This window comes from Alexandromys fortis, unplaced genomic scaffold, assembly GCF_014885135.2.
Source record: "Alexandromys fortis isolate MF-2015 unplaced genomic scaffold, M_Fortis_MF-2015_v1.1 scaffold_191, whole genome shotgun sequence".
Taxonomy (NCBI): Eukaryota; Metazoa; Chordata; class Mammalia; order Rodentia; family Cricetidae; genus Alexandromys; species Alexandromys fortis.
Genome location: NW_026068064.1, coordinates 1,823,245 through 1,833,111, shown reverse-complemented (window position 1 = coordinate 1,833,111; position 9,867 = coordinate 1,823,245). Strand labels below are relative to the sequence as shown.

Here is a 9,867-nt window from a genome sequence, read left to right as displayed (position 1 = left end):
GGGGAGGGAAATGGGAGGCGGGGAGGAGGCGGAAATCTTTTTTTTTTTTTCAATAAAAAATTATATTTAAAAAAATTTCTCTTTTTTGATTTTAGTAAGCTTAACAAATGCTTATCTTATTTAAAACCTTGAGTTAAATGTTATTTCTAATGTATGTTTTATGATTTTTTTTAACTGTATGTAGGACTTAGCACAAAAACCCTTTTTTTGGGTCTCTGAATGTTTTAATTGTAGTCTTTTGCTTTCCTTGTGTTGTTGAGGATTGGTTTGTGCCAAGCTAATACCCATATAATTAAAATACCATCATTTAGATTTGACTTTTTTAAATTTTATTTTTTCAGAATTTTTAAAATTGATTCTTCAGTTTTTCAGGTGTCTATGCTCCCACTTTCTTAGGTGATCACTGCGTTCTTCTTTGTAGACATTGTAGAATTAACCTGTTTGCTTTTGTCTTAGAATGGAACCAGAGGCCACTCACTTCAGAACCTTTTAAAACTAAGATAACACTGCACGGTTAGCAGTGTGAGCACTGGTAGCTAAGGGGTGCTCTCTACTCAATGCCTGTCTCCATCTCCAACAACTTAGCTGTTTTGTGATTAGCATTTGAGTTCAAATCACTTGTGTCCTCACCCCACCAGGCCGAGTATTTGGAAAGATGGCTAACACCAATATTGGCCACAATTTTCAGGAACTGGCTAAATCCCTACATTGTTTGTTTTTGTTTTAAATTTATCTTTTCTGTCATCAAAGAACATGTTCTGTATAATTTCTATTCTTTAATGGTTTGAAGGCTGCTGCTCTATGGAAGGTGCCATTTTGTGGTATTTTCTGCTCACTTGTGCAGACCACAGAACACTTGTCCCATAGGATATCGATTTTTGGTAGTATGAGTTTTATCACAAAACAGATGTGAATATTCTACACATTCTGATTTGATACATACCTGTTATCATTGAGAGATAATTAGTAAAATAAATAGAGTGTGCGTGTGTCCACTTTTCAGTTGTTTCATGTTTTAGCAGTCGGTCGTCTCTGTTAACAAAGCAGAAAGTTTTAGAACGCTTGCCTTTTGGATGAAATTTTTTTTAATGTGGTGTGCTTTATTTTTTTCATTGTCATTTCCTCTCATGACATCTTTTCCTTGGGTTGGCAGTTGACACTCGAGCTCCTGAATTGTCCAACAGTTCTCATCTTCTGCCTTTTTGCTTTTCTATTTTTGATCCAGCGTCTCTCACTGTGTAGTCTAAACTAATTGCAACCTCATTATGCCCCGTCTCAGATCACAGGTGTGCACCACCTTGCCTGGCTCCCATCAGTTGCTGTTTAACCAATCGGTTGCTTTATATTAGAGTGATATACAGAAAGAACTTACTAATTGATGTTTCCAGAGAGCTTATAATTACTCATTGTTTGTAATTTGCTCTTAAAAAAACTCTGTAATTTGAAACATCAATGAGCTTTGTAGCTTTGTTCCCCCCCACAGTGCTTTACAGTTGACTTGTGTTTCTAGAAACTCTTTAATTCATGTCTGTCTGAAAATATTAACTCGCCATTTCAGAAGGATGTTTTTGTAACTAAAGAATTGAGTTAATAAGCATTTTCTCGTCAGTGCTTTAAAACTGACTTGCATTGCTTCAGACTCTCTTTTCTTCTGTGTGGTCCATGACCTTTCTCAAGAGGCTGACTGAACCACCTTTCTCTTTGTTAGTTATATGCATCTGTTTGATTTGTAGTCTTCACCCTATTTGGGGCTAGCTCACTTACTTTATCCTTTCCTCACTTGAGAAAATGCTATACACATTATTTTTCAAGGTATTAAGAATGTTCTCTATTTTCTTCCTTCGTTCTCAGTTTCAGTATTGTTCTTCAAATCATCAAGGATGCACTAATTTTTTCTTCCACTGCCTCAGTGTTGTAGACTGGATCCTTGTGCTTTCCGACCATAAATAATTTCCTCTGCCCCATTGAACCCAATTCCACAGGAAAGCATGGCTTTACATTTCTCATCTTAGATAGCATAGTTTTCATCCTTCAAAGATGAATTTTCTCTATTTTGAGTTTTTCATTTTTCTTAGCTTTATTTCTTCTTTAATACTTCAGGAAATCACAAAGTCCTTAAATTCTTGCCCCACAATGCTAAGTTCAGCTTCCCTTGTGGCTCAGCTTCTATATAATAAATTTTTCTCTCTCTGGGGCACATGTCTCTTCCTCTTGTCATACATAGTCGTTTTTTTTATTGGAAACAGAATAACTTACACATTGTGTTGCTAGATCCAGTTTGTACTCATGTTTTAAAGACTGATGCATCTTTGTCTTGGCAGAGAATTAAGTTGCAGCGAGTAAGGATAATCCTTTTGAAATTGGTTTATAAATTTTATTAATGTGGATCTGAATTAGCTTTTTGCCGTGAGCAAGCTTTAATACAGGGCTTGTGTAGCGTCTATGCTAGATGCTTCTCTGTATTCTCAGCACAGCCCTCAGGGTGATCAGCAAACATATCTCTGTCTGGCCTATTGGGACTCAAGCATACCTCAGGCTAATGTGAGTTTTTATAATATCAGGCATTCCTTTGCTCCTATGTCTTCATTCTATGCATGCATATCTTAGTAGTCAGCAACATTAGTCAGCAATGTATTTTCAAGAATCTGATGTATGTTCTTGGAGGTCCTGTCCTGCATGGAACTATTTCATATTTTTTCTATGTTCTCCTTATATTGTCAAGTTATAGAGACTCTTGTGTTTTGGTTTCTTCTGTCTATTGCTTTCAGGAAATGTGCTGGGCAGGGTTCTGAGAGAATCACATTTCCCTCTCTTTAACAAGCCACTGATTGGGACTGTTATTCAAAGTCTATATATACTCTTTCTTTTCAAACATGTTTGTCTAATTTCCTTGAATTAAAAGGAAAAGTTGCTCTTCAATGCCCCCAGTCCAGAAGTAGTCCTCAAAGAAGGAATTGCTTCTTGAATTTTTGTGTCCAAAGGCAATGTTTCTCTTCTTGAGAAGTTAAATTTCACCAAATTCTGTTCTATATAATAAGGTAGAACTTTTCTTCCCAAAGCACTGTCAGGGATTATCAATATTTCTTAAATCTGTAGGCTTTAGCTTCACTGCGTAGGACTGCTTTCTTTCCTTTAATTTTTTTCACATGACAGCTGTTTAAAATTTGAAGAAAGTATATTTTCTTCACCAGAAAAATATTTTTAAACCCTTCATAATCTTGAGCACTTTCAGATATTATTAGATTAGCACTGTTTTTACTACAGTATGTAGTTCAAGGGAAAGAGCAGTATTCTGCCTGAATCATGTACAAATAACTTACTTTGTAGTACCAAGCCACCATTATTCCATACTTATTGCACTCTCATTAATAAGCAATCACAGAGCATATGGAGCTTAAACCCACACATATTATTTTTCTTATTTTTATTTTTAAAACAATCTTATTCAACATACCAATCCCAGTTCCCTCTCTCTCCCATCCTCCCACTCCTACCTCTTCTCCTCCCCAAACCCCCATTCACTCCACAGAGAAGTGACCCATGGGGAGTCAACCAAGTCTGTCTCATCACTTGAGACAGGACCAAGGCCCTCCCCACTGTATCTAGGCTGATATCACTTTTAACCTGAATCTTTCTAAGAAATGCTGGGATGTAAGATCACAGGGTTTTAGATGAGAGATTTGTGAAAAGACACCAGATGTATTCATGTTAATTTTTGTTCTTTTATAAATTTTTCATTATAATTATTTAGGCATGTGCATGGCACCTCTCTCTCTCTCTCTCTCTCTCTCTCTCTCTCTCTCTCTCTCTCTCTCTCTCTCTCTCTCTCTCTCTGTGTGTGTGTGTATGTGTGTGTTGTGTGTACCACAGTGCTTCTGTGGAGGTCCGATACAACTGTGGGAGTTAATCTTCTCCTTGTACCATGTGGGTCACAGTCATCAGACTTCGTGGCAAACACCTTTACCCCCTGAGCTGCATTGCTGGCCCCTGTAGCTCTGTCATTCTTCTCCTTAGAAATTCTTTGCCTCCTTATTTTAGCAGAGTACAAGTTCTTGGTGGAGCAAATCCACTTCTACTCATTGTTCCTCTCTACTTCTCTCAGTTTTGCTCTAGTCATCTGTTGAGCCCTTCACACACTGGGTTGGTTGAATTTCTATTCTTTTCTTTTTCTCTCATGAATTTACTCTGGCCACTTTTCCCTTCCTCCAATCTTCCCAGGCAAGCTTGCCCCACTATCTCTCCTCTCCCCAGATCCACTTCTCGAGAGAGAGAGAGAGAGAGAGAGAGAGAGAGAGAGAGAGAGAGAGAGAGAGAGCGCCTCCAGAGGATATCAACAGAGCACAGCATAATAGGTTACAATAAGACTAGGCACAAACACTCACATCTAGACTGGATGAGGCAACCCAGGAGGAGGAAAATTTACCCAAGAGCAGTAAAACTTCTATGATATTCTTCTGGTTTCTCTTTTTAACATGGTCTTAGTTAGATAGTATATATACTTTAAAAACCATTGCCAATTGACCAAGGAAGAACTAAGTCCTCTGAAAGCACTAAGGTTGAGTCTGATGTTTGTTTCTTGCTGAAGAACAGAAATTGAGTAATTTCTGTCTCACTTAGCACAATTCATCATAATGTCCAATGTACTTGCTTGTTTATCTAGAATTTTGACTCATATAATTTATCTTTTTAATTCTGAATTATTTAGTAAAATATTTTGAGGATAGCATAGATGAAATAAATGGTTATTAATGAGGGAATGAGTTTTACAAATTAGGAAATTAAATTTTGGAAGTTACATGTTTTATTTTATGAATTTCATTTTAATTATTCCTTTTTTGAGAATTCAATATAGTTTGATAACTCCCCCCTTCTATTTCTTTCATCTGAATCCTCCCACATCCTTCCTTGGTCCTTTCAAATTCATGACCTCTATTTTCACTAGTTTTTTTCATATACATATGTATAAATGAGGAGCCAAAATGTTTTGTTTTGGAGAACTTGGTTTTAGTTTTTGTCTGTTAGATGGAGAAAGTGTTCATGTAAATATCCTTTTCAGGTGAAGACCAATTCCTTAGAAATTAGTATCAGGCAAAAGTTAATAAGTTATAATTTCTTAGGATATGCAGTCTCTGGGAGGCAAAAGAAAGGAAATGGGGCAGTGAGGTAGGAACTAAAACATCACACATGCTGAGTTGGCCATCGTTTGTAACCAATGACAATGATGGTTCAATTTGGCAGCACTGTTTCTGGACTATTCTCAAGCAAGGCCTGGAGAAAACTAACTGAGATCTATATATCTTTCCAGCCTGAATCATTTGAGAAGACTTATTTGACTGTTTCTAGATGGAATGAAATACCGTCAGTAGGGTTATAGGATATCCTAAATATCAGATTGAATATATGTGTCTGTCCTCCATAAGAATTTTTAGGTAGTGTAGTTGAGTCCTTGCCCAAGGACTCTACCAATTTGGTTTTTCTCTTCCCAAAGTATTTTGGTGGTTTGAATGAAAATGACCCTTATAGGCTCATATATCTGCCTGTTTAACCTCCAGTTGATGAAATGTTTGGAAGGATTAGGAGGTATGGAGGTATGTTCTTCTTGCGGAAGGTGTGCCACTGGGGGTGGGCTTTGAGGTTTTAAAAGCCCTTGCTAATGCCTAGTCTCTCTCTCTCTCTCTCTCTCTCTCTCTCTCTCTCTCTCTCTCTCTCTCTCTCTCTCCTGCTTATAGATTAGGATGTGAAACTCTCATCTTCTGTTCCTGTGTGCCTCTATGCTCCCCACCACGATAGTCATAGACTAACTCTGAAAAGGTAAGCAAACCCCCACCTAAATGCTTTCTTTTATAAGAGCTGCCTTGGTCATGGTGGCTCTTCACAGCAATAGAACAGTGACTGAGACAAGTAAAATCTCATGGCATTGTCAGAAGTTCTCTTCTGTTCATGTGTGATTGAGTCTCACAGCATTATCTACCAACTTCTACTGCTCAGAGATACTGTAGATTATTTCATAGTCAGAAAACAAAAACCACATGTAAAGTGGTGTAAGTGGGCCCTTTTCATTTCTTTGTCAGTGTTCCATGTTTAGGAGTTCTGTACACATTCCGAGGCTTTTCTATTGTATGTGTGGTGGAACTGTTACTGTTTTGTGACTAGCTTTCTTGACATTTACTCTTCTCAACCTTCTTTCTTGTTTCTTCTTTCCTCACCTTTTTAGTTTTATAAATGTTCTTATCTTGTTGTAATTACAAATACTAGATAATGACTAGTCTATGATTTAACATTGAGCAAATTTGCACATTATCACTACAAAGGTAGGTTAGGTCTTACAAATTACATTGAGTCTGATGTGGGATTCCCCTCTGTATGCTTCCTTTTCATTTAGACAGTAAAGGAGAGGTAATGTGGGATTCCCCTCTGTATGCTGTGAATACCATTGGTTAATAAAGAAACTGTTTTGAGTCTATAGAGGGGCAGAACACGGGTAGGTGGGAGAAACTAAACTGAATGCTGGCAGAAAGAAGGCAGAGTCAGGAGAAGCCATGTAGCCTCTCTAGAGTCAGACACCAGATGGAACCCTGCCAGTAAGCCACTTTCATGTGGTGATAAACAGATGAATAGAAATGGGTTAAATTAAGATGTAAGAGCTAGCCAATAAAAAGCTAGAGCTAATTGGCCAAGCAGTGATTTAATTAATACAGTTTTTGAGTGGTTATTTTGGTTCTGAGCTACCAAGCAGCCAGGAACAAACAAGAGGCCTCCTACTACGTGAGTCAGTTGTCATTCTTTAAATGTTCAGGAATGCTGTCTCCTATTCAACCCTATATTAAGTGCTTTGAACTTTGCTGGTTAATGGATAAAGTATTTCACTATATTTCTATTATAATTCTGAACACAGTAGGTCATTCTATGCCAGATATGACTGTTGACCTTCATTGTCAGCTTGACTGGATTTAGGATCACCATGGACATACATCTCTGGATGTGACTCTGAGGGTATTCCCAGAGATGTTTAACTGAAAAGGGAAGAGGTAACCTAGACTGTGGAGGGAACATTCATGGATTTTGTTCCCCGGCTGAACAAAAAGAAGAAGTTGAGCTGAGTACTAGCATTTATCACTCTCTGTTTCCTGATTGTGAAATCAACATGGCCGGTGACTTTATGCTGTTGCTGCTATGCCTTTCCCACCATGGTGGGTTGCACCCACAAAATGTGAACACAGATAAACACACCCTTCACTCTGTAAGCTTCTTCTGTCATGTGCTTTGCAACAGCAATTTGAAAATAAATTACTATACTAGCCAATTCTGCAAATTGTTATTTTCATCTAGTTTTTCATAGTTAATGAGAAGTTTGCAAAATACTTGCTCTTATTGATTTCCATTTCCAAAGACAGGACTTTAATACATTCAACTACTTGAATTTGTGCAAATAACAATCTATAAAGGAATTATAGAAATTTCTTCAGCTTTAAAAATAAATTATTTGGATCATAGAATGATTTGTTATAAAATATTTATTAAGTGTTCAAGAATAAAAGCATTTTTCTTGTTTCTGGCTATTATAATCATGATTACAAAGATCTCTGAAAATTAGGATATTAAAATCAGATTTTGTTTTACCTGTCTTTACTTTGTAACAATTTTATTTCCTGAGCATGTCAAAAGGCTAGATTTTAAGGTAATACTATATTTTTTGTACTTATATGGTAAATACTCTATTTTTTGCACTTTTTATGGTATTCACTATTTATATGGTAAATACTTCATTTTTTACACTTATATGTCAGTTAGACTGCTCCTACTCTAACATGTAAAATAAAATCCCTGTTCTGTGCAGTGTGCAGAAAGTACAAAGCCTTTGCTCTTACCTCTCCTCTCCTCTCCTGTCCTCTTTCTACTGATACATACTCATTCTTATGTTCATTATGACTGTAACTCCATATGATGCTTATGTTCTCACACAGTTCTTTCTTAGGCTTGTCTGGGGACCTGGATACACAACACAGAACGTGAGAATCAATAAGAAACACAGGCTATGGCAAGCAAACAAAGAGGAGATGTTCCTACAAATTTTGGAAAAGCTATGAGAAATTACATGAAATGTTACAAGACACATTCAGACTAGGTTCTCTAGAAGAGATCAGGTGATGACAGCCTTCTGTTTGCAGCTTTGATTCCTCATTGTCACACTGGAAGGTCAAGTTCCAGGGCTGAGCACATGGATATTTCTGGACACCTATTTTTTTCCTGAAACCATAGAAGTGGATTGTATCACTTTATGAGGAATCTAGGATTGACTGGAGAATTATACCACATTAGAATGTGCAGGTATTGATTGGTAATAAATGCTTAAATTTTACTGAATGTCTTATTGTAGCATTGTATTTTCTCTGTTAGTTTCTAAGGAATTGAATTAAATCATTATCTTTCTTTAATATTAAACAATGGCTACATTATTGAAACAAATGAATACTATTTTTGATACAATATTCTTTTACTTCTGTTTTAGTATCTGAGTCACCACTTATCTTTAGAAAATAATTAAATAATTTATATGTATAGGCAGTGTTACTCTAGCACAGTCTTAAACCATCTTTATTGGGTATTAGAAGAACTTATAAACACAATTTAATAACCACACGCATTTTTATACTGGCATCTTGATAGAGCAAAAAATGCACATCCTTTGGAAGGAGAAAAAAATACGTTGTGAGTTCATGATGTATTTCACTTCTTAGGATGCTTTAAATTTTAGTGTGTGTATTTTTAAATTCCTATAATTCCATCATGATCCAGTTGTCATGGTACCCTGGCCTTGATTTATGGATGCCAGATGTTTCCACTCTAGTGGGAACACTACCATTCTCCATACGATGTTGCATTAACCCTGTGACATTAGAAAACCATCACTCATTGCCTTTGTTTCAACTTCCTTTCAAGATATTGAGTGTCCCCCGGTGTCACATGATTTGACAGCAGTGCCAGTTTTTAGAATGGATGGTACAGGCTTGTGTACCTTTACTGTTGATGATGACTTCCTCAATAAAGCTTCTGAATGAACATTTATATTAAGGGTTGTATCTACAGTCAGTGTGTTTGGCTTCCTTTATCTACTATAAAATAAATTTGACTTGTTCTGGGAGTACATTTGGGCTGCACCAATGTTTTGTGTTTTTGTTGTTGTTTCTCATTGTTTCTTTTGTTTCTTTTGACCAGGGGAAGCATGGTTGCTGATGCTTTCAGAATCTTTCTCTTTTTGGCTGTGGTAGAATTGTTAAAGCTCTTCGACTTGTTCCCTCAGGTCCCAGGTGTCCCATCAATCCTTGATGGGGGACATTAGGAGTGTCTGTTTCTGGGCTGAATCTTGGCAGGGAAAGCTTCTCTGTAGAAATTAAAGTTTAGGATGTTTCATTCCTTTGCTGAGTCACTTTATACTTATGTATCTTGAGGCTGATTGTTAGCTGGGAAATTATTCATGCCTTTTCTCAGTTCCAAGACTAATAATCAAAGTCTGCCCTGGAAAATTCTCACTGTTCTTAGATAAAACTGAATTTAATCATAGAACAAATGCCGCTGTCAGCTGCCTTGTGTGTCTAGGAATGTGACTGTTCTTGAGATAATGCAAAATCCAACCAGAACTGTAATTCTCTCTTCCAATCCATGGACATATACATATGCATGTCTATATATGCATATGTATTAATATAGTACCTGTTCTTTGGGAAAGAGTGGTTCCTCATTAGGTTCTGGAAGGAGTGATGTCTACTGATAAGTACCATGAAGACATTCTTTAGTTTCCCGTGATTTCCTGCCATATATCATTTTTTGTTAGTATTTCTTCTCTCATTTTTAATCTACAAAATGTTT

At 36.7% G+C, this 9,867-nt stretch overlaps 1 long non-coding RNA gene across 1 annotated transcript in view; it reads left to right on the top strand.

Moving 5' to 3' along the window:
* Window positions 1-8,188, top strand: part of LOC126487576 (uncharacterized) — a 41,491-nt gene extending 33,303 nt beyond the window's left edge. Inside the window, exons 2-3 of the long non-coding RNA XR_007588421.1 lie at window positions 5,730-5,811; window positions 8,169-8,188. This is a non-coding gene — a long non-coding RNA (uncharacterized lncRNA). The remainder of the gene's footprint in view (window positions 1-5,729; window positions 5,812-8,168) is intronic.
* The last annotated feature ends 1,679 nt before the right edge of the window (window positions 8,189-9,867 follow it).